The sequence below is a fragment of the Gorilla gorilla genome, chromosome 1 (assembly GCF_029281585.2).
Source record: "Gorilla gorilla gorilla isolate KB3781 chromosome 1, NHGRI_mGorGor1-v2.1_pri, whole genome shotgun sequence".
NCBI classification, from domain to species: Eukaryota; Metazoa; Chordata; class Mammalia; order Primates; family Hominidae; genus Gorilla; species Gorilla gorilla.
The window spans coordinates 197892105-197913430 of record NC_073224.2 but is presented as its reverse complement, the minus strand read 5'-3'; the positions used below and the strand labels follow the sequence as shown (position 1 = coordinate 197913430).

The 21326-nt window shown below is 45.1% G+C and overlaps 1 protein-coding gene and 1 pseudogene across 1 annotated transcript in view; one reads left to right on the top strand and one right to left on the bottom strand.

The window, feature by feature from the left end:
- Positions 1-2808, bottom strand: part of HIVEP3 (HIVEP zinc finger 3) — a 528576-nt gene extending 525768 nt beyond the window's left edge. The window contains exon 1 of the mRNA XM_055392917.2: positions 2659-2808. The gene's annotated coding sequence lies outside the window, so the exon portion shown is untranslated. The remainder of the gene's footprint in view (positions 1-2658) is intronic.
- A 4649-nt stretch (positions 2809-7457) lies between these two features.
- LOC101137402 (heterogeneous nuclear ribonucleoprotein F-like) lies at positions 7458-8589 on the top strand (annotated as a pseudogene).
- The last annotated feature ends 12737 nt before the right edge of the window (positions 8590-21326 follow it).

Sequence of the window (21326 nt, the reverse complement as noted above, 5' to 3'; positions counted from 1 at the left end):
TGACTTCCCATGATTCTGGGAACTCTTTGGTCTGCCATGCAGGTCCTACCACCATCTGACCCCTGAAAAGTGATGCCTCCTGCAAAGTGATGCCAGACAGTCCCCTATAATGCTCCTCACATGGTCCTGCACATGGTTACCCCACCTCTATAGGATGACTTCTTTTAATTGTCTTGTTTTTTTTTTAATTACAAAAGTAACACTCCTTGGTGCAACAAAATAAAACAACACTGAAGTATTAACATGAAGTCCTCAACCACTGCACTCCCATGGGTAGCCACTGGTTTCAGCAGAACGTATGCCCTCCTAGTCCTTTCCTATGACACACACTCCATTCACTTGACACCTGGTCTTATGCTGTGCCTTGGGAAGAAGGATATTTAATTCTTATCTGCATTGACTTATCTCTCCAGTTCCCTAGGGTAGTAAGGCTAGTTAGTTCATCTGCTTCAAATGCTGTTATTCCACCAATGAGGAATTGAAAGGGAAGGAGATAAGGTTTCTTGCTCAAAATCACAGATTAGCTGGTGGCAGAGTTAAGACCAGAACAAGAACTCCTAACTCAATGTTGGTTATTACACTGTAAAGTGCTCTTCTCCTCCCCCGTGCAGAATATCATATTGTACAGACAGCAGGTAGAAATAATTGCCTCTTGAAAGCGTAGGGGCAGGATAGTCCAGTGGTTAAGAACTTGGACTTTGAACTCAGGCTGCCTAGGTTAGAATCTGGCTGTCATTTACTTAACTGTGTGACCTGAGTCAAGCAACTGGGCCTCAATTTCATCATCCCTTCCTTATAGGACTGTTGTAAAATTAGTAGCTTAATATCTGTAAACCCCTCAAAACAGTACATATGTTAATAAAACATGCTATCCTACCTCTAATGTAACACCCAAAATACAATAAATATCTTCCTTATTAAAACATAGGCTGGCAAATCAAAACCAAATCTTGTTAGCTCTGAATTTTGTCTAAAAATAAATTAGCATGGGTGAAAACTCACACAATATTAGTCCAAAACAGATTTAAGTGACACAAGAACTGTAATCATTACTACAGGAAGGAATGACCTCATAAAGACCTCATACATCAGAAGCACTGTAACATTTACTGCACCAAATAATAAATGTTTAAAAAAATCTTAACAGCCTCTATCAGTAATTATCTAAGTAAAGTGGGCTGCAAATCTGTTAGAGAACTGTTTTTGCCATGATAATATTTCTAGTAAATTGCTGCTTCTATACCAAAACTACTGGTGTTGCAGAACGGACATGCTAATAGAAAGATTATTATAGAAACACTATTAAAATGAATCAGGTATTATTAAAGATTCAACACTACAACGGCGCCTGATTACAAGAGATTTCAAGCTGTATTGCTTAACGAGCAGATAAAAGTGCTAATTAAGTCCACTCTTGGAGGTTATCCCTAGGCAGGACTGTACACTTATGTAGCAAGAGGTCTTCAGACTAAATGAGGAACCAGTAATGCCAACCTGGCTGGATACAGCCCTACTGGGAAGATGGGGAGAGAATGAGAAGAGCCAAGGTTTTCTGCACACGAAGGTAACCTGGTAAAGCAGACAAGTATCCAAACTTATTTGAACCTCAGTGTTTTCCTTACCTGAGGAACACTCAGTTAATCAGCAACACTTCTGATTCCTCCTTTCTTCAGTGAAGAAAACCAAATAACCCACCATAAACTGAAGACCCTCAATAAACGGCACAATCAGCGGGAGGCAGAGAAAGCCGTGCCATTATTACCAAAGCCTCCTCGAGCAACCAGAAGACATGGAATCGATCTCTCACCTTGGCCAAAAGCATCTCTCCATGCAACCAGAGCCTAGAGCTCTCAGAGGTTTTTAAAGAGTTGCCAGACTGAAGGCATTTCATTCCAGGATCTATTTAGCTTTCCCACCTGGTTAATTAACTAATTAGGGATGGGAAAGCAACTCACCAATACAAAGTGTCAGGAAAATGCTAAGTAAATTTGTCCAACTGGTCTAAATGTCAATGCTAAATTAAGAAAGGGGGCAAGCGCGAGAGACTGAGCCGTCCCCAGACTGCTGCAATCCAGAGCTCGCTAACGTAGAGACGGAGAGACCCGGGCGCCCTGCAGCAGCAGCCTCCCCGCCCAGAGCCGGGCTGCCGGCAGGACTTCTGGAAGGGAAACCTGGACCAGGGCCACCCCGGGCACAGGGAACGCGGCTGGCAAGGCGCATCCTCGCCGCTCAGTCTCCGTCCCCCCGCATCTCTCAGACGTCAACAAACCCCTGACCACAAAGTGAAACTTTCCCGGCCCCCGCTGTCGCGCCAGGTCTCTGCCCCCTGCCTGGGAGCGCGTTGCGGGGACAGGTGTGGGGCCCGGGCTGAGGAGGGGCCCCCGCCCCAGGACCGGAGGTTGTGTAATCGGCCCGGGAAGGGGGGCTCGGGACAGCTCCCCGCGCCGGAGCTGCGGAGGCCAGACGGGGGACCCCAGCTGAGGGGGCCGGCACCCGGAGGCGTTGGGGGGATGGGGAGGGCTCTCGCCCCGCCCCCCGGGACCGCCCCCGGGCGCAGTCGGGAGCTGCGGCGCTGACACGGCCCGGAGAGGGCGCCCGCGCGGCAGACCGAGCCCGAGGAGGGGGGCGCGATGGCTCGGCAGCCGCGGCCAGCCTTACCTGCGCGCCGGGCCGGGGCGGCGGGAGGCGGCTTGGGATGCCGGGGTGGCGGGCGGCGGGGCGCAGCGCTGGCAGCCACCCGGGCCACCGCATGCGAGGAGCCGCGGCGCGGCGGCGGGCGCGGGACTGACAGCCCCAGGCCCCGCCTCCAGACCTCGGGCCCCGCCCCCTTCCTGGCCGCGCGGCTTGCCCCGCCTCCTCCGCCCACCGCAGGGGTCAAACTGGGTCCATCGGCCCGGAGGGCGGGGATGCTCGCTTTCGATTGGCCTCAAAGGTGCCCGCCCCGCCTACTCCCCGCCCCTTCCTTGGCAGGGAAGAGGCGCTTGCGCCGTGGCTGGGGAGGCTAGCGGTTACGCTGAGCGCCGGCGTTGCTGGTCCCCGACCCCTGGTACCCGGGCATCGTTTTTGCATCCCGGGCAGCTGGGACCCCGGGATGACCTAAGGAACAAGGATTCAGACGCAGACTCCACGGTGAATTGACCTTATTCACGTGTGAACGAACGTCCAGGAGAAAACCAAACCCGAATGGGCCAGGCTCTAACCAGAGGAGACCCCAAAACTGTGATCTGCATCAGAAAACGAACCAGCCAGCCGGTTCCCGGCTCTGCCAGGTCTAGGGGTGCTTTATTCAAGCGCTGGGTTCGCTCCCTGGTCAGCAAGTATGAGGTATTTGCAGAGGGTCTAGAAGATGTGAAGGGAGATTAGCCCGCATTTAGGACTGTGCCAAACAGAGAGTGAGTGATGCTGAAGAAGGTGGCCTCCTCTGCTCCAGCCCTCCCTCCTCCTCCCCAACCCCTGGCTCTCCCACCTCTCCCTCAGCACCGGCGCCCTACCCTCAGCCTGTAAACAGTATCAGGTCTCGCCCAACAAAAATCAGTGGAGACTCAGCAATTCCACTCAGGAGAACTAGAAACATGTCTGTACTAAAACTTGTACACAAATGTTCATAGCGGTGTATTCAGAAGGCCAAAAAAGGAAACAACTGAATGTCCATCGATTGACAAATGGATAAGCAAATTATGGTCTATCCATACAATGGAATAGTATTCTGCCATAAAAAATAATAAGGCCGGGCATGGTGGCTCATGCCTGTAATCCCAGCACTTTGGGAGGCCGAGGCGGGCGGATCACGAAGTCAGGAGATCGAGACCATACTGGCTAACACAGTGAAACCCCGTCTCTACTAAAAAAAATACAAAAAATTAGCCGGGCATGTTGGCGAGTGCCTGTAGTCCCAGCTAAGTGGGAGGCTGAGGCAGGAGAATGGCGTGAACCCGGGAGGCAGAGCTTGCAGTGAGCCGAGATCGCACCACTACACTCCAGCCTGGGCAACAGAGCGAGACTCCGTCTCAAAAAAAAAAAAAAAAAAGAAAGAAAGAAATTCTGTTACATGCTACAACATGGATGAACCTTGAAAACACTATAGTGCTCAATGAAAGAAACCAGTCACAAAAACCCACATAGTGTATGATTCTATTTATATGAAATGTCCAAAATAGGCAAATCCATAGAGACAGTAGACTAATGGTTGCCAGGGACTGGGAGGAGAGGGGAATGAGGAGTGACTGCTTAATGAGTACAAAGCCTCTTTGGGGGGTGATTAAAATGTTAAGGAATTAGACGGTGGTGATGACTGTACAACTTTGTGAATATAATAAAAAACCACAGAACTGTATAAAAGGGTGGATTTTATGGTATGTGAATGATATTTTAATTTAAACCAAAAATCCAAATGACCAAAAAATTTAAAAAATTAAAAAAAAAAAAACCTCTCTTGACTCTGTATGCCCTCCAAGTTACCATGCAGTTAACCAGCCCTTCTCATCCAAGATTCTTGCAAGGGTAGCCCACATGTTTTTACTCCCACTTATACATTAGCTCCCTAGAATGTGGCTTCTACCTGCACCAGAGCTCAAATCTGCTCTCTCCTTGAAATTTTATCCTGTGGCTTTCTATGACCCTGCACATTCCTGGTTCTCCTCCTCCTTCCGTTCTTTGTCATTTGATCTTATTTTCTTGGCAAATCTATTTTAATCTTTTCAAAGATCAAAACTTATTTTGATCTCTTCTGTGGCTTCTTCCAGAATCCTTCCTAGGTTATGTCGTCCATGCCTATGAGTTCAGTTCAGTTACTATGCTTCAAATTCTAGCCTCCACCTGATGTCCCACAGAGTTCTTAAACTTGGCGTGTCATAAGCTATTTGTCATCTCCCCTTCCCCATCCTCTATCTTCTCTCCAGTAATAATATCTACTACCACATTCTAGGACCTGGGAATCATCCTTGATTCTGTCCTCTTCTTTCTCCTAAAGTCAATCGCCAATTTTTATCTCATAAATATTCATAAATCTCACAATACTACCACAGCCCTGGTCCATATCTCCACTGTCTTTTGACTTTTAATTCCCTTCGTCTTTAGTGCCCTTCAGATCTAGTTTCCACACAGCTGTTGAAATGGACACCCATTACTTCAGCCAGCGTAGCTCTTTCTTAGGATAACATCACACTGATTTTCCTTCAGGAACTCACTCCAAGAGATACGGGCTTGGGGAGACTGCCAGTGAAGATGATGACTTTACCTGGCCCAGGCCAGGTGTGCCCCCAAGCTGGAGCACTATGACATCTTTCATTTGGAATTTGAATCCTAGGTGGAATGACGCTGGAGTCAGTTGGCCCTGATACTTCCTGACCGAGGGGACTTGCAGTTGATTCCTGCTGTGTAGTCCTTGGGAAATTCCTTCAGAGCCTGGGTTCTTCAAATTTTTATTGGGTTTTCTGAAGGATCCCATATCTCTCCAATGCACTCCCCTGTAGGAACTTAATTAGAATTATCTTCAACCAAAGAATCTGATATCGAAATGTGTCTGAGAAGCAAACCAGGTCTTTACTGAAAACTCATTAGAGGCATTCCATCACCTATGGGAAAGACACCAAGCTCCGTAATACAAGCCCCAAGACCCTCCATTACTCTGTTCCAGGCTGCCTATCTGCACCTTCTCGCCCTACTCCTTACCTTGCCCTTACATCTCTGCCCTTCTGAATTATTTGAGGTTTCATATAACCTATGAGGTTTCATGCCTCAATACTCATGAGTCCCCTCTGTAGAATCCCTCCCTGCTCCCATCCAGCCCACTTGAGAAAGGCTTCCCTGGCTCTTCCCTGATCCCAACATTCTGCCTTCCTCTGTGTTCTCAAGGCACCTGATTTTCCCACCCACTCACTGTCATGGTATTTCACCTACCTGCTTTGTTATCTGCCTCTCCCATCAAACATGGAGTTCCTGGAGGGCTATGCCTTCTTTTCTGTTTCTCTGCCTCCATAATTCGTAAGTAAGAGAAAGGGATCCCAATACAGGACATTAACAAATCTTTTGACCAGAGAGATGAAAATCCAGGCTGGAGGCATCTCATATAGGCTATCAAAAAAATTTATTCCTGTTCTGAAATACATTCCAGAACACTGCCAAGACCCTGGTAAGACTGGCGGACACTTATTTAAATGATAGCTCTCATTCTCTAAAATCTGAATTTCTCCTGAAAGCCTTCATGCTTTAATGAGATTCAAAATTAATTAACTCAGACAATTGTCTTCATCACTGTGACTAAATGACAAAGTGTGTTTTTGTACATATTTTTGTACATATTTGAAGAATAAACAGAATGTAAGCACGCAAATCCATGGTTCTGTTTGGATGGCTATTGTGAAACATGTACCTTAAGTGGAATTATATAACCATCCATCTGCAAACGTTGAGTGAGGAGAGCTGGATTTCAGTCACAGCTTAGCCATGACCAGCAGCTTGACCTTGGATAAGTCATTGCCCTTGGACACCTGCTGTCAGCCTTCCCAGTATCCATTTCTTTATTCTCCCACCATAACCCCCACCCCCCAAAAAATTTGGGAAACCACTTTTTCTCCATTCTAACCTATATGGTATTAAGGTTGTTCACCTGACCCCAGACTCCAGGAGTTGGGCCTGATTGTCTTAAAGCCATTGTTTCTATCCCATCCACCTGGCTACAGAAGTTAGTTCAAAGGCAGTCATGAAACCCAATCAGAGCAAAGGGATTTGAAACACACTTGCAAATGGCTTCTGGCAAAGAAAGGATTCCTCTGCCTGTAGTAGATCCTACCAATGATAGATTGATGATAAATCAATGATAATGCAGCCACATGTGACCACTTGGATAGAGATGAGATTGCCAGGCAGTGAAGGAATACTGGGGAAAGCAGAATGGGAAAAGAAGCAGAACGTTGGTTATACTGCTGGGCAGTGAACAACTGGGTCAAACAACACCTGAAGCTGATAGACCTCTATACGCTTCAGTTATGTGAACCAATCAATTCCCTTTGTTGTTGGAATTTGGTTTTCTGTCTATACCATAAACAGTTCTAACAGTAACAATCTCTCTGGGCCTCCATTTTTCATAGATAAAGGTAATACGGATAACATCTAAGGAGGCTGCTGGAGTGCCAGGAGGAGGCCGTGGGAACACCGTCACCTGGTCCCAGGGCCTGGATTCGCTGCTTCCAGCCAAACACGCGCATATCAGGCCGGGGCCTTCAGACCTCACGGAAGGCATTCGCCCCAGGCCAGGTGGACTTCTGATGCAGGTTGAGAACAAAAAGAAGCACCTGGACACTCCCCGGAGCCCTCTGCGTGGTCGCGCTTCAGTGGAATTTGGGGGCCCTTGGCTGCCAGCCATGCTTGCTTGATAGCAACAGAAACCAGTTCTGCCCGACTCTGTGCCACAAAAAAGCCACACCCCACTCACCTGACACCCACCCCATCAAGAGTCCATGCTGCTGGGCCCTGAGGGAGGGGAGGGCTTTGTGGTCAGGCTCCATGGCCCGCCCTGGCCCTGCTCTGTCGAGGATGGGCAGGACGTCCTCTCCAACTGCACCATGCCCCACTGGGCTGCAGGCGAGTTCCATCTACACCGGAGAGGGGTAGGCAGAGTGGTGAGGCTTTTGCTGAACTTGGATCAGAAGAGGACGTAAAAATGGCCCTGGAAAAAGACCGGGAAAGCATGGGACACTGGCGCATTGCGGTGTTCAAGTCCCACAGAACCGAGGTGAGTTGGGTGTTGAAGGAAGCACGGCGGTCCCAACAGTGCGGGCAGCGCCAACTACGGCTTCGCGCTCGAACTTCGAGGACTCTCATCTGGATGCACAAAGAAGAAATCGTTCATTCTTCTCAGTGTTGGAAATCCCAAGAGTTGGCCTCGCAGGAGTTAGCTGAGAGGCTCTCGGAAAGCCCAAGGAGAGGACAGGGCACAGGGACATGGAGGTGTTCAAGAGCAGCCAGGAGGAAGTTAGGTCGGACTCAGGTCCCCCTGAGACTCATATCCGTGCAGCCCCGGACCCCTGTGATTGGCCCTGGCCTCCGGGAGCTACCCTGGCATCGTGAAGCAGGCAGGCGCGGGATGCGGGGCCACGAGGAGCATAGCGGCCTCTGCACCACGGAGCTGCTTGGTGGGGGGTGTGGGGGAACCTCAGCTACTGTCTCTCCGGAATGTATGACCACAAATATGGCGACAGTGAGGTCACAGGGCATAGCACCACCGGCCACTGCCTCTGCATGAGGGGCTGCCATGCAAAGCGACCAAGAGCGACATTTACAACCTCTTCTCTCCTCCCAACCTGGTGAGAGTCCACATTGAGATGGGCCCAGATGGAAGAGTGACCGGCAAAGCAGATGTTGAGTTTGCTACTCGGGAAGAAGCAGTGGCAGCTACCTCCAGAGACAGGGTCAGCATGTGGCACAGATACATAGAACTATTCCTGAATTTGACAACAGGGGCTAGCAATGGGGCGTACAGCAGTCGGGATGCGAGGCATGGGCTTGACCACCTACAGTGACCTGAAGAGCCAGTCAGTGAGCGGCTGTGATGGGGCTGGCCACAGCGGGCAGAACAGCATGGGTGAATAGGACTCGTTTTGTTAGCAACGTTTGAATTATTTCAATCAAATTTTCACAGGCCGCCAACAAGCAGTGAAGAGCAGTTATAATGAAGGAAGCTGTGGGACCCATTTTGCACAAAGAGTTTGTGAAATCTGGATTTAAAAATTACCTCTTTAGGCCAGGCGCAGTGGCTCAGGCCTGTAATCCCAGCACTTCGGGAGGCCTAGGTGGGTGGATCACTTGAGGCCAGGAGTTCACAACCAGCCTGGCCAGCATGGTGAAACCCCTTCTCTACTAAAAATACAAAAATTAGCCAGGCAAGGTGGCAGGCGCCTGTTATCCCAGCTACTCGGGAGGCTGAGGCACAAGAATCACTTGAACCCAGGAGGCGGAGGTTGCAGTGAACCAAGATGCACCACTGCACACCAGCCTTGGCAACAGAGTGAGACCCTGTCTCAAAAAAAAAAAAAAAAAAAAAAAAAAATATATATATATATATATATATATATATGCCTCTTCAGTGTTTTCTCATGCAACATTTTCTTCTACCATGTGATATTGAGTAAACTAAAACTATTTTCAGCTTTTCTCAATTAACATTTTGTTAGTATACTTCACAGAGAAGTTATCCAAGTTTAAGTATGTTACATGTGGACCTATTACACCACATCACAGTGAACACACTGGGGAGATGTGCTTTTTTGGAAAACTCAAAGGCATCAGCTCCCTGATTCAAAGAAATGTTTCTCATGTTTGTTCATTCTAATTTATATTTTCATTTAAGATCCTTTAGGTTAAGTTGAAGCTTTTTAAAAGTGAGTTTTGAAAATTGAGACACAATACTAATACTGGAGGAATTGGTGAGGCCTTGACTTAAAACTTTCTTTGTACTGTGATTTCCTTTTGGGTGTATTCTGCTAAGTGAAACTTGTTAAATTTTTTGTTAACTAAATTTTTTTCTTAAAATGAAGACTTTTTCACAATGACTGGCACAGATTATCTACTCAGCAAAAGATAGCGAAATGACTGGGTGGTTCAAGATAATTCATTTTAATCGTAATGTATTTAAGTGTGAATTTAAAAATAGTTTCATACATTAAATCTATGATCTCCCTTATATTCTAATAATGAGGCTAAATAAAAGTCTAATAAAAACATTTTTAAAAAATAATTCTGCCAGTTCTCACATCCTATGATTCTTTCTGAAGGGTAAATACACTCATGAAAATTTAAATGTATTGTCTTATACCATGAAGCACTAAGAAAAGTAGGACTGCCCAGTTTAACCCAACAAAAGAAAGCTAAGACTAGAAATGCAAACAGAAATCCTTCATCTTTGTCCTGTACTAGGAGTTACCCTGATCTCTACCTCCCCTGCTAGCCCCCTATACTTCAGCCACTTATTCCTCTACTCTGAGAATAGTTGGGGGTGGGGGATAGTAATCTGGAAAGGAACCTTATAAAGTGGCCCTACTTTAGAAGACTTTGGATTCAGTCACAGACACTATTCTTGCTGATGCCCCTGGTTGGCCTTGGACCCCTTGTTCAGGTTCTGACCTCTTCTACCCAAACTCTTTGACATGAGTCTTCCCAGATCACTCTCCTCTGCCTTTTCTCCCTCCCCAGATCTGACCCCTGGATTATATATTTCGCTTGGCTACATGCCCTCATGTCTGCATTCCCAGCCCTGACCACCTTCAATCAGTTGAAAGTGGTGATATATTAGTCAGGCGACTCCAAAGCACAGATTAGTTTATCTGTAGCAACAGGGCCTAAAGGAAGAAGTCCAGAAATGGTTATTTAGTGGAGCAGAGTCACTTAATAAAAGGCATTAAGCACCTTAGAAGCCTGAAGGTGTGAGCAAATTGTTTTATACACTGCACTTGCAATTATGTGTGAAAGTTTTCACACACCTGGCTTCCTAGATACATAGCCTTTTAAAAATAATGCATTTGGAAATGCAATTTAATCAACTTCCTAATTTGAAAAAGCATTATCTAGGTCCCTGACAGATATTGTGTTGGAACACTGGGGCCATACCTGAAGTTACTGGGACCTCAGGGAAGAGTTGATATGAAAAGAATCCTGGTTGGAAATAATTTTTCTAGAAATAGTTAGAAATTAAAAAATTAACTAGCATGCTGCTAGTTAACTTTGTTCTTTCCTCTGGCCTTGCAAGATTCACGGGAAAAGACCTTCAGCACTGTTGTGATTGAATCATTTCACATCTTATGACCAGATAACCTTTGCATATAGAGATGACTGGGACAATAGTCCCATTCTTGAGGAGCTCAGGAGGAAAAGGACACTACATCAGTCAGGTCCAGCAGGAAACAGAGCTCACCCCATTTAACTCAATGAGATCTCAATCAAGGGAGGACTTAGAGAAGTGTGGGCAGAGCTGGTGACGCATCCAGATACCAACAACAGCAGAGAACCATTACCACCCCCAATAATGAAGAGACAAGCAGAGGGAACAGGACAGTGGGAACCATGGAGGAGGGGCTCCCTCAGGAGCTGCAGTTAGACAAAGATCTGGCTTCTACCAGAGGGGAGGCTTCAAGGCTAGGACCGTGGGAGAAACTGCCTTGACCTCTCTTGCCTCCCATTCTCTAATACCCTGCAAATGCATATCACCCACTAACTCAGACAGATAACCTACCAGCAAGGGAGTCCAGATGACAGTCTATAGGGATCAGCCTCCTGGGGGAAGAACTAAGGCAGATGTAGATAACCAATATGGCAGCATAAACAAAGAATAATCAAACCAGAACACCCCATTTTCCACCCAGGTCCCATTTTTTCCCCTTCATTTAAATGATGAGAATCCCATCCCAAACACAAGGAGACACACGAGTCATAAGCCACTGTGTTATTACTGGTGACATCATTTCAAATGTACTCTCACCTGGACCCTAAATTTTGAGGTTGGCTACCATCAGCACTCTTCATGTAAAATAGTATGGAGAAGGGGAGGGGAGGACAAGATAATTGGCATAAAATAAGTATGGCTTCTATGGTCTCCCCTTCTGTAGTCTTTCATGAGGCCGGAGCAAATAATCACCACTTCCTTTTATTCCGTGATCACTTTATCCTCTACCAAACACTTATCACCTTATCTTGAGAAGGTCTGAGATCCAAACCTTCATCCCCAAATAGCTGAGCCCTTACTAGTCCTCTCTGCAGTAGGTGGTCAGTTTCCCACTGACCTTCATTATTGAACATGGAAGTCCTGGAAGTGACCCCAGAAATCCCCTGAATTTAAAATATAGTCTTCCCAGCCCTATTGCATGGCAGCAACCCACTTTCTTCTTGGTACTCAATATAGTGATCCCTCCTCTTCCTGTTGGTTCAATGGTGTGAGTTCCAAAATGGCCAAAGACAGGCTCAGCTTCCAATTCCTTGGTGGTAACATTCCTCCCTTAGGGATATTCAGGCTCAAGATCATGGAGATAGAAAGCAAAAGTTCTATTAAGTGGAGTATTAGCTGTGATAGTTACAAGGGTCACTCCTAATGCTTCCCCGTGTTTCCCAGCCCATAGATCATGCTATGAAGGAGACAGGACCAGATATTGACTGCTGGTTTAAAGTATATGCTAATCCCACAGGTGAGCTCAAGCCTTGCATGGTGTCATATCCCAGCTGGCCTACTGAACCCTCACTACATACACCTTGGAAGCCCTGTGTTGAAGATGACAGCGCTGCAGTCAATCTTTGTCCTTGGATGACAATGTGGAGCGCAGCTGCCCACCAGTCTAACACGCTCCTTTTGGAATTGTTATGTATGAGAGAAATGCATCCCTATCTAATTTAAGCTATTCTACTTTACCGTCTCCTGGTTACATTATTTTAACATTGCCCTAATTAAGACAGCCATCTTGGCTGTTAGCATAGCCCTAACTTATGCTTTTTCTGGTTAAGTTGTCAGGAGGGTGGAGAGAGGGGAGGGCCTCTGGTCTTATAATCTGGGCTTAAATATGCTGATTTGCTGCAGAGTCCCCGCTGGGCAACGCTGTGCCTCAGAAAACCACCCGATACCTTGATTCCAAGCGTTGCTCTTCCTCGGTGTCCTCCCTCTATGGTAGACAGCTCCCAGGTGATTCTTAGTGTCTTTCCAGTGGTTTTTCAGATTCCTCCCTCTTCTGTGGTTCCCTCTCCCTTCTGAGGCATTGTCAGGGAAGGGTTGAGTAACTGGTGCTGGTTCCCCATCCTGCATTGAGATGAGGCCGTGGAGGGCCCGTAGCAGAGGGAGGAGTAGGAATTCTAGGAAGGCAGCTATATATTATATCACTTCATTCCTATGACATTTCCAGAACAGGTAAATCCATAGAGACAGGATGCAGATTCACAGTTTCCAGGGTCTAAGGGGTGGCAGGAGTAGAGGGTGACTGCTTAATAGGTAGGGGTTTTCATTTGGGGATAGTAAGAATGTTCTGGAATAAAACAGTGGTGATGGTCGCACAACCTTGTAAGAGTACTAAATGCCACTGAATTGTTTACTCTAAAATGACCAAAATGGTGAATTTTATGTTATACAAATTTATCACAATAAAAAAACAGTAAAGTGGTTGGATTTTATTCTAATTGAGTAAAAAGATGGTGGAGGGTTATAGGGGTGAATCTGGCAGTGACTGAAGTAAACAGAGCTGTAAAAGAATCATTTGACCTTGTAGTCCTGCTCGGAACATCTGTTTCCTCCTGCATTGGGGGTGATGGGGATGGAAGGGAGTAGGGGGACAGCAGGCAGAGTAGAGGATGGTGACTCCAGAGAGGGCAAAAGGCAAGCTTCTGGGCTAGGCATCATTTCTAGACTTTCCTGATTGACATGGATTTTTTGTTGTTTTTGTTCATTTATTTTTTTTTTTCAATTACTCAGCATTCTAATACCTTCCTATGTGGGGAGAATCCAAATGGGAGGGGTCCTCCTTTGTAAACCTTCGTTATAGGTAGGAATCTTCTCTCTGTGCCCTGTCCCACACCCCCACCTACCAACCACACTTGGTCTCAGACATCTAACCCAGCCCAGCTAACAAGATATTCCTTCTGGGACTTGGAATCATGACGAGTGATGAAAAGACACAGATGAGAGCAGGTGAGAGTACACAGAACAGCTGCGCCACCAAGGATGAGAGTCCACTGGCTGCTGTGTTGTGCAAGATCTGGGGCTTTGGCATTGCATGTTCAGGGGCAGCTGTGCCTGGCAGCATCCTTACCAGACCAATTCTGAGGGGTGACCTTGGCTTTGGCAGCCGCTCCCTGACCTCTTGTTGTGGTTATTTTCTGAGCATTGTTCACCAGCCTCATTTCAATTCTCAAACTACCCAATATCCTTCCAATAAATTCCTTGACTGTTCAAGTTAGCCTGAGCTTGTTTCTGTTACTTTGAACTAGGAACCCTGTTACATTAATGTAGTTTTAACCACCTCCCTTCAAAACAGAAAACATGGTACATCCCAGTTAAATGCCTATGACTCCTTGCAAAATTAAAATACTGTCTGCGCCTTGATTCTTTGTGTGTGTGTGTGTGTGTGTGTGTGTGTGTGTGTGTGTGTGTATTTCACTTTAAAGATTACAGATGTGAAAACAAAATGCATTTCCATGTACTGAGTTATTGTAGCTATGGTGACGAGCAGACAGAGCACTGCTCTAGCAATTAGAAGACCAGGCCACAGCTAGTTGTGTAACCCTGGGCAAGTCGGTTTCTTCTCTATTAAGGCTGAGATAAACTGTGAGCCCTTTTCTAGTGTTTGAGATTCTGTGATTCAGGAATGCGAAAGAAATCATTTATATTAACACCATGCCTAGGAAAACAAACTATTTTCTCTCACAAACAGGCACAGTCTGACTCAATCTCATACAACTAAGATAACTTCAGTTGTCAATCTACTTCATCTATTAAATAATGCATATCATTGTAGACAAGCAACAAAAGTTAACAACATCCTCATCTCTCTGTGGGAATGTCATCTGCAATGATAATACTAACAAAGCTCACGCTTGGATTGCATTTACTACATGCCACAGCTCTAGGAGTATTGCATATATGAGCTCATTCAATCCTTACAGCAGCCTCAGAAAGTAAGTGCTATTTGTATCCCATTTACAGATGAAGAAAGAGAAGCACAGAGAGGTTGGGAAACTTGCTCAAAGTCACACAGTCAGTAGGTGACAGAACTCAAACTCAAACTATCTGGCTCTAGAATCCAACCACTTTGTGTGTGTGTGTGTGTGTGTGTGTGTGTGTGTGTGAAAATCCACATAACATAAATTCACCATTTTAGCCATCTTAAATCATACAATTCAGTGGTATTTAGTACACTCACAGATTCCGTGCTTTTAATGATACACTATACTACCAAAACTAGATCTATCATCAAATAAATAAACTGTAATTACAATCAGTTTTACAGACCAAGAGATAGTGAGATAGGGCTGTCGTTTCTTTCATCCATTTCAGTGTATTCAATAGTAGTAATGTAATTTCCAAATGAAGATTATAGATTTGTGATGTGATTCCTGGGGTCTTAGGAAGCTTTTAGCTCTAGTCTACTTTTTGCCTCTACGAAAGCTGCATCTAATCTTAATCAACCTGGAAAGATGAGTGTCCATCACATTTTAATACTTCAGCAGAGGATGGAGCAAGGGAATCCCAAGCTTCCTCTAAGGGCTGGTCCCACTATTTAAGGACACCTATCAACAGAAAGTCCTGACCTATGTCCTCATTCACAAATGAATGCATTCAGCTTTTCCCTGATTTTAGGGATGGAGAGGCAGGTGTTGAAAAACATTGGTCAGCATTTCCTCTGCAATAATAATTCTAATGACAGCTCACACTTGGATAGCATTTACTAAATGCCATTGTTCTAAGAGTTTTGCATATATGATAATCCTTTATGACCTGGCTGTGTGTGGCATTGGGTAAATTATTATTACTTCTTCTAAACAGTCTCTCTTGTGACAGTCATTCACTCAGCAACTCCTGATGGCACCTGTTTTGCACCAGGCGCTGAGCTGGACCCTGGAAGCAGGAAGGATTGCCAGATAGTTGGGTGGGTAAGTATTGGGCAGTGGTTCTCAGCATGGTTGGGGAAGGGGTTACCAGTTAATCTTTCCAAAATACAACGTTCACTCCCACTGGGTCCTGACGTACCACATAAGCTATCGGGGCTAGAGTGGCAGGTGGGTTTGGGAGTGGTGCATTTCAAAAAAATCACTCCCAGATACATCTCATTTTCCTGATTCTCCCCCCAACCACCACTGCCCAAACCCCCAACCCAAGCACATCTATTCATTTAGAACCATTGAAATTGGTGATTTCCGAGGCTACTTTGGGCTCTAAAATTCTATGGTGCATTCTCAATTCAACATTCCTTAGGTGTCTACTCTGTGCTAAGCACAGGAGCTACAGAGGAGAATAAGATCTTGGTAGACACAGTCCCTGCCCCTGTCCATTCTCATTCTGGTTGAGACACAGACAAGCAAAACAACAGTATCAATATAACATGAGGGACCTGGAGTACAGGGAAGTATTTCATGAACTGAACATCCCCTCGGGTGACACTTCAACTTTCTCTTCTCCAGAATAAGTGATTCTTTTGCCTTCTTTTCTAAGCTCTTATTTCCCAATGATCAAACAATATCATCAACATCTGACAAGTTCTGAATCTGATGCATCTGCCTTCCTTCTGGTTTCAGATGCAAAGCATATTCTCCACACAGCCTCACACCAGTTCCAAACCCTGCATGCTAACATTTCTCTGCCGAAAGGCCTTTTTAATGAGGAACTTGGTTCAGGCATCAGCTATAGAACATTAATATTCATGGTTAGTATTTGTAAAAACCTTTATTTTAATCTTTTGTTTCTGTTGAGGGGGGAGTGTTAAAATGGCCAGAAATTCCCAACTCCCATTTATTCTATCCAGGCCTCTATTTTCAGAGTATTTTCTTTTTGGCTTCCACTATTTCATTGGGGTTGGCAATGAAAGTTAGTCCTGCTCCTGTCCAAGTGTTAAATGGATACTCATGTGTCTTTTTGCCACATTGGTATACTTAATTTTATTCCAAATAGGATTTTTCTTTTTTCCCCTCTGCATGCAAATGTGTTACCCTTTCAGTGTTTGCATAATAGCAGTAATTCTTTCATTTGTACAAAAGGACATGCATTATTTTGGCAGATAGATGGAGCTTTGATGGAGAGATTATTACATTTCCAAAAGCAAAGAGAATAAATGAGAATTTAGCTAGACGCTGACTAAACACCCCCTTCCCCCAACTCCACTGATCATGAGCCAAGTGTCTAACACACTATACTTTCCTCCCAGACAACAAACCTTGCAGAACAGTAGGACCTTGCTGGCTGTTCTTGGTTCTCTGCCCTTCTCTGCCTGGCTCTGTGGACTGTATCACTTGGCCTCCCTTGCCCTACAGCTTCTGGCTGGTTAAGCCAATAGGAGGCACCAGCATGAGAATGGAGGATGGGAGTAGAGGGAAGCTGGGCTATTTATTTTCCTGCTCCCTCCCTGCCTTTCCATAGGTCAAGCAGTAGTTGTACCCCTCCAAGGCCACAGATCAGTTGAGGAGCCCCTCTTCTACAAATCCAGCTCTCACTGGACTCTGGTAATCACCTTCCTGCTCCTCACTGCCTCTAGCAAGATCCACAGAGCTTCATTACCCCTTGTCAACTAACCCTGCCCATATCCATGTAAATATTCCTTATACTCCACACTTTGAGTGTGCCATCTTTTTCCTTAGGACACTGAGAGAAGCATCATATTCCCAACACTTCACTTAGCTAACTAGATCCTCCCTCCTCGTCCAAAAACAAACAAATACATAGCACTGGGAAAGTAATAAAGAAGTCCAAAACCACTGAGGTCTATAGGTATCTACATGTCACCTCAAAGTGTTTAGACACTGCACAAGGCAGAAGAGGAGTTTTCCCTAGGCGCATCTAGCTTCACTGCAGTCATGTAGATGATTGGCATCTGTTGGTTTTGCCTGTCACTGGGTCACCTTCTTCTGGTCACAGTCCCCTGATTTTCCTTGGGGAGCTACCTCTTCAATTCTCTTAGTACATGTGGATTGGATGGGGCTGTTCTCACCCTCAGCTCAGAGAAAATATAAGACCCCCAGCTCGGCCACTCAGGCCATCATTTCCCCCAGGCCACAACAATTGGTTCAGGGATGGGCGGGTGATCTAAGCCAGGCCAATGGAAACCAGCTGGATAAAATTCTAGGACTTTGGCTGGAGCAGCTAGAGAGGAGTAGAGCCCACCTGAGAACTGAAAAATCACAGAGAAAGCAGTCAATAAATGAGGAGAGGATAACTGGGCTCTGATCATGTCATTTGCATGCTGGATCAAGCCTAACCTTGCTCTTGCAATTACATGAACAAAAGGTTCTGTCATTTCATTTGTTTCAGCTGGGTTCCCATCAGGGAAAGAATCGTGACTACTACATTGAAGATGGAAGCTCTTTATACACTCAGAACCATCATGGACTGGGTAAGGGGGAGGCAGAGAAGAAAACAGAATTGAATATTTCTAGATCACGTATTATTGTGTGCTGTAGAATAGAGCACATATTAATGTAGGTTAATTCATTTAATCCTCAAAATGACTTTACACAGCTAAATTGAGGAACTTGCTAAGTGCCATACAATTAGTAAATAGCAGAGTTAAGTTCAAACCAAGGACACTCTGCCTGCAAAGATATACTTGCTCTGCTCTGATGTGCTGCCATTATCATCATCATCTTCATCATCTGCCTCCTCACTGTTACCATCACCATCATCTTCAGGATGCTCCCTGAGGATCTGGACCATAGCGGTAGGAAGCTGAACTTTCTAACTCAGAAAACAGACCTTCAAACATATAAGTAAATGAGTGTGCAAATAACTATAGCAAGACGTACAAAGTGATCAGTACCACCAAAGAGGAGCAGATATCATGTTGAGAAAGATTACTTCCATCTGAGGTAGACCTCTAGAAATGGCTGAAGGAAATCCAAAGACAGGAAGGAGTCTCAACAGAGGCATTAGGGATAGGAATGTCAGATCATAAAAGATTCAGTTTGCACATTTACAACCTAAACTAATATAGTTCTGGTGCCCCAAGGTTCTGTCCTCGCCTCCCTTCTCTATTTTCTCTTGACGTCCTTCCTTAGCAATAACAAGGCCAGAAAGCTGACAACCCCCCAATCTCCCATTTACCACAGTGCTTGGCACAGTCCCTTTAAACTTCAGGGCAAAGAGTGGAGAGTCATACAGTCTTCCAATGTAAATATGCCTACTCTTCAGTGGCGTTCACCTTAAGGTCCAAGGAATAGTGAACTGGCAACTGGGACTGGTGTTGAAGGTGAACCTAGAAGCCTCTAAACGTGTCCTTAAAGACCCAGCATGTCTAGGCTCCTATTCAGCTCCCAAAGAAAGAAGTGTCATATGTCCTAACATTGACACTTGTTCCAAAGATGATGTGAATTCAGCCCTGGAGATACAGACCTTTTTCTGTTTAGCAGAAACCCTGCTTCTGACCTCTCCTTTCCCCTCTAGATGTCTCATTACTCTTTGAACGAGACACAAGCTTTTCTACACGCATCACCGTCTTGTTTTAGCATACTTCCTCCCTCCATCCATCAACAAAAGGTGTTGCACTGATGCTAAACCAGGCACAAAGACCAACCCCCAAGTCAGTGTGTCTGCCAAGTAAAACACATGAAAACTTGGTGCACTATTTTTAAAAGCAAGTTAAATAAGGTGCCTTTAAAGTTGAGTCCCCCGGGATTGTACCGAATCCCTAGGTTCTTGGTTTTATGACCACAAGGGACCAAGCAGGTTGGCTTTAATTGTTAAACTAGGCCACTTAAGCCACGGAGCCCTTGTCTAACAGGACAATATTTATAGTGATTGCATCATCGCATAGTCGAACTGTTCTTCTCAGACTGAGGTCATCCTTTAGTTTGCTGCGATATTTTTTAAACTCCAGGAGGAAGAAAGAAACCTTCTCTTCATTAATAGAAACTACTAATAAGAGTAGAAGAGTACAATAATGTTGAAATGATAACATTTTAGCCACATGAAAAGCAGGAACTTAATATTTTCTACCGGAAAGATTTTTGATTCACAGCTATTGAAAATTTGAAGATGATATTTTGGCCGCTGGAGGCTGGGACAAATTTGATTAAAATTACTAGTCAAGGGCCGAGCGCAGTGGCTCACGCCTGTAATCCCAGCATTTTGGGAGGCTGAGGCGGGCGGATCATGAGGTCAGGAGATCGAGACCATCCTGGCTAACACAGTGAAACCCCAACTCTACTAAAAACACAAAAAATTAGCCAGGCGTGGGGGCGGGCGCCTGTAGTCCCAGCTAACTGGGAGGCTGAGGCAGGAGAATGCCGTGAACCTGGGAGGCGGAGCTTGCAGTGAGCCAAGATTGCACCACGGCACTCCAGCCTGGGTGACAGAGCAAGACTCCATTTCAAAAAAAAAAAAAAAAATTACTAGTCAAGAAAACTGAATGGAATCAAATTTTCTTCAAAAACCACATTCCTGTGGTTTTATATAACACTATTGTTCATGTGGTACAGATTGATGTGGTTTTCTTTTTTATTTTTTTCATCAACTTCTATTTTCCGGAGTACATGTGCAGAATGTGCAGATTTTGTTACATAGGTCAACGTGTGCCATGGTGGTTTGCTGCACATATCATCCCATCGCCTAGGTATTAAGCCCAGCATCCATTAGCTATTTTTTCCTAATGCTCTCCCTCTCCCCACCACATCCCTCAACAGGCCCCAGTGTGTGTTGCTCCTCTCCCTGTGTCCACGTGTTCTCATTGTTCAGCTCCCACTTATAAGTGAGAATATGCAGTGTTTGGGTTTCTGTTCCTGCATTCATTTGCTGAGGATAATGGCTTCCAGTTCGATTCATGTCACTGCAAAGGACATAATCTCATTCCTTTTTATGGCTGCATAGTATTCCATGGTGTATGTGCACCACATTTTCTTTATCCAGTCTACCATTGATGGGCATTTGGGTTGATTCCATGTCTTTGCTATTGTGAATAGTGCTGCAGTGAACATATGCGTGCATGTATCTTTATAACAGAATGATTTATATTCCTTTGGGTATATATCCAGTAATGGGATTGCTGGGTCAAATGGTATTTCTGGTTCCAGATCTTTGAGGAATCGCCACACTGTTTTCCACAATGGTTGAACTAATTTACACTCCCACCAACAGTGTAAAAGCATTCCTTTTTCTCTGCAACCTCCCCAGCATCTGTTGTTTCTTGACATTTTAATAATCGCCATTCTGACTGGTGTGAGATGGCATTTCATCATGGTTTTAATTTGCATTTCTGCAATGATCATGACTGCATGAATGTCTTCTTTTGAGAAGTGTCTGTTCATGTCCTTTGCCACATTTTAATGGGGTTGTTTGTTTTATTCTTGTAAATTTGTTTAAGTTCCTTGTAGAATCTGGATATTAGATCTTTGTCAAATGGATAGATGGCAAACTTTTTCTCCCATTCTGTAGGTTTTCTGTTCACTCCAATGATAGTTTCTTTTCCTGTGCAGAAGCTCTTTAGTTTAATTAAGTCCCATTTGTCAATTTTTGCTTTTGTTACAATTGCTTTTGGTGTTTTCATCATGAAATCTTTACCTATGCCTATGTCCTGAATGGTATTGCCTAGATTTTCATCTAGGGTTTTTATGGTTTTGGGTTTTACATTTAAATCTTTAATCCATCTTTAGTTGGTTTTTGT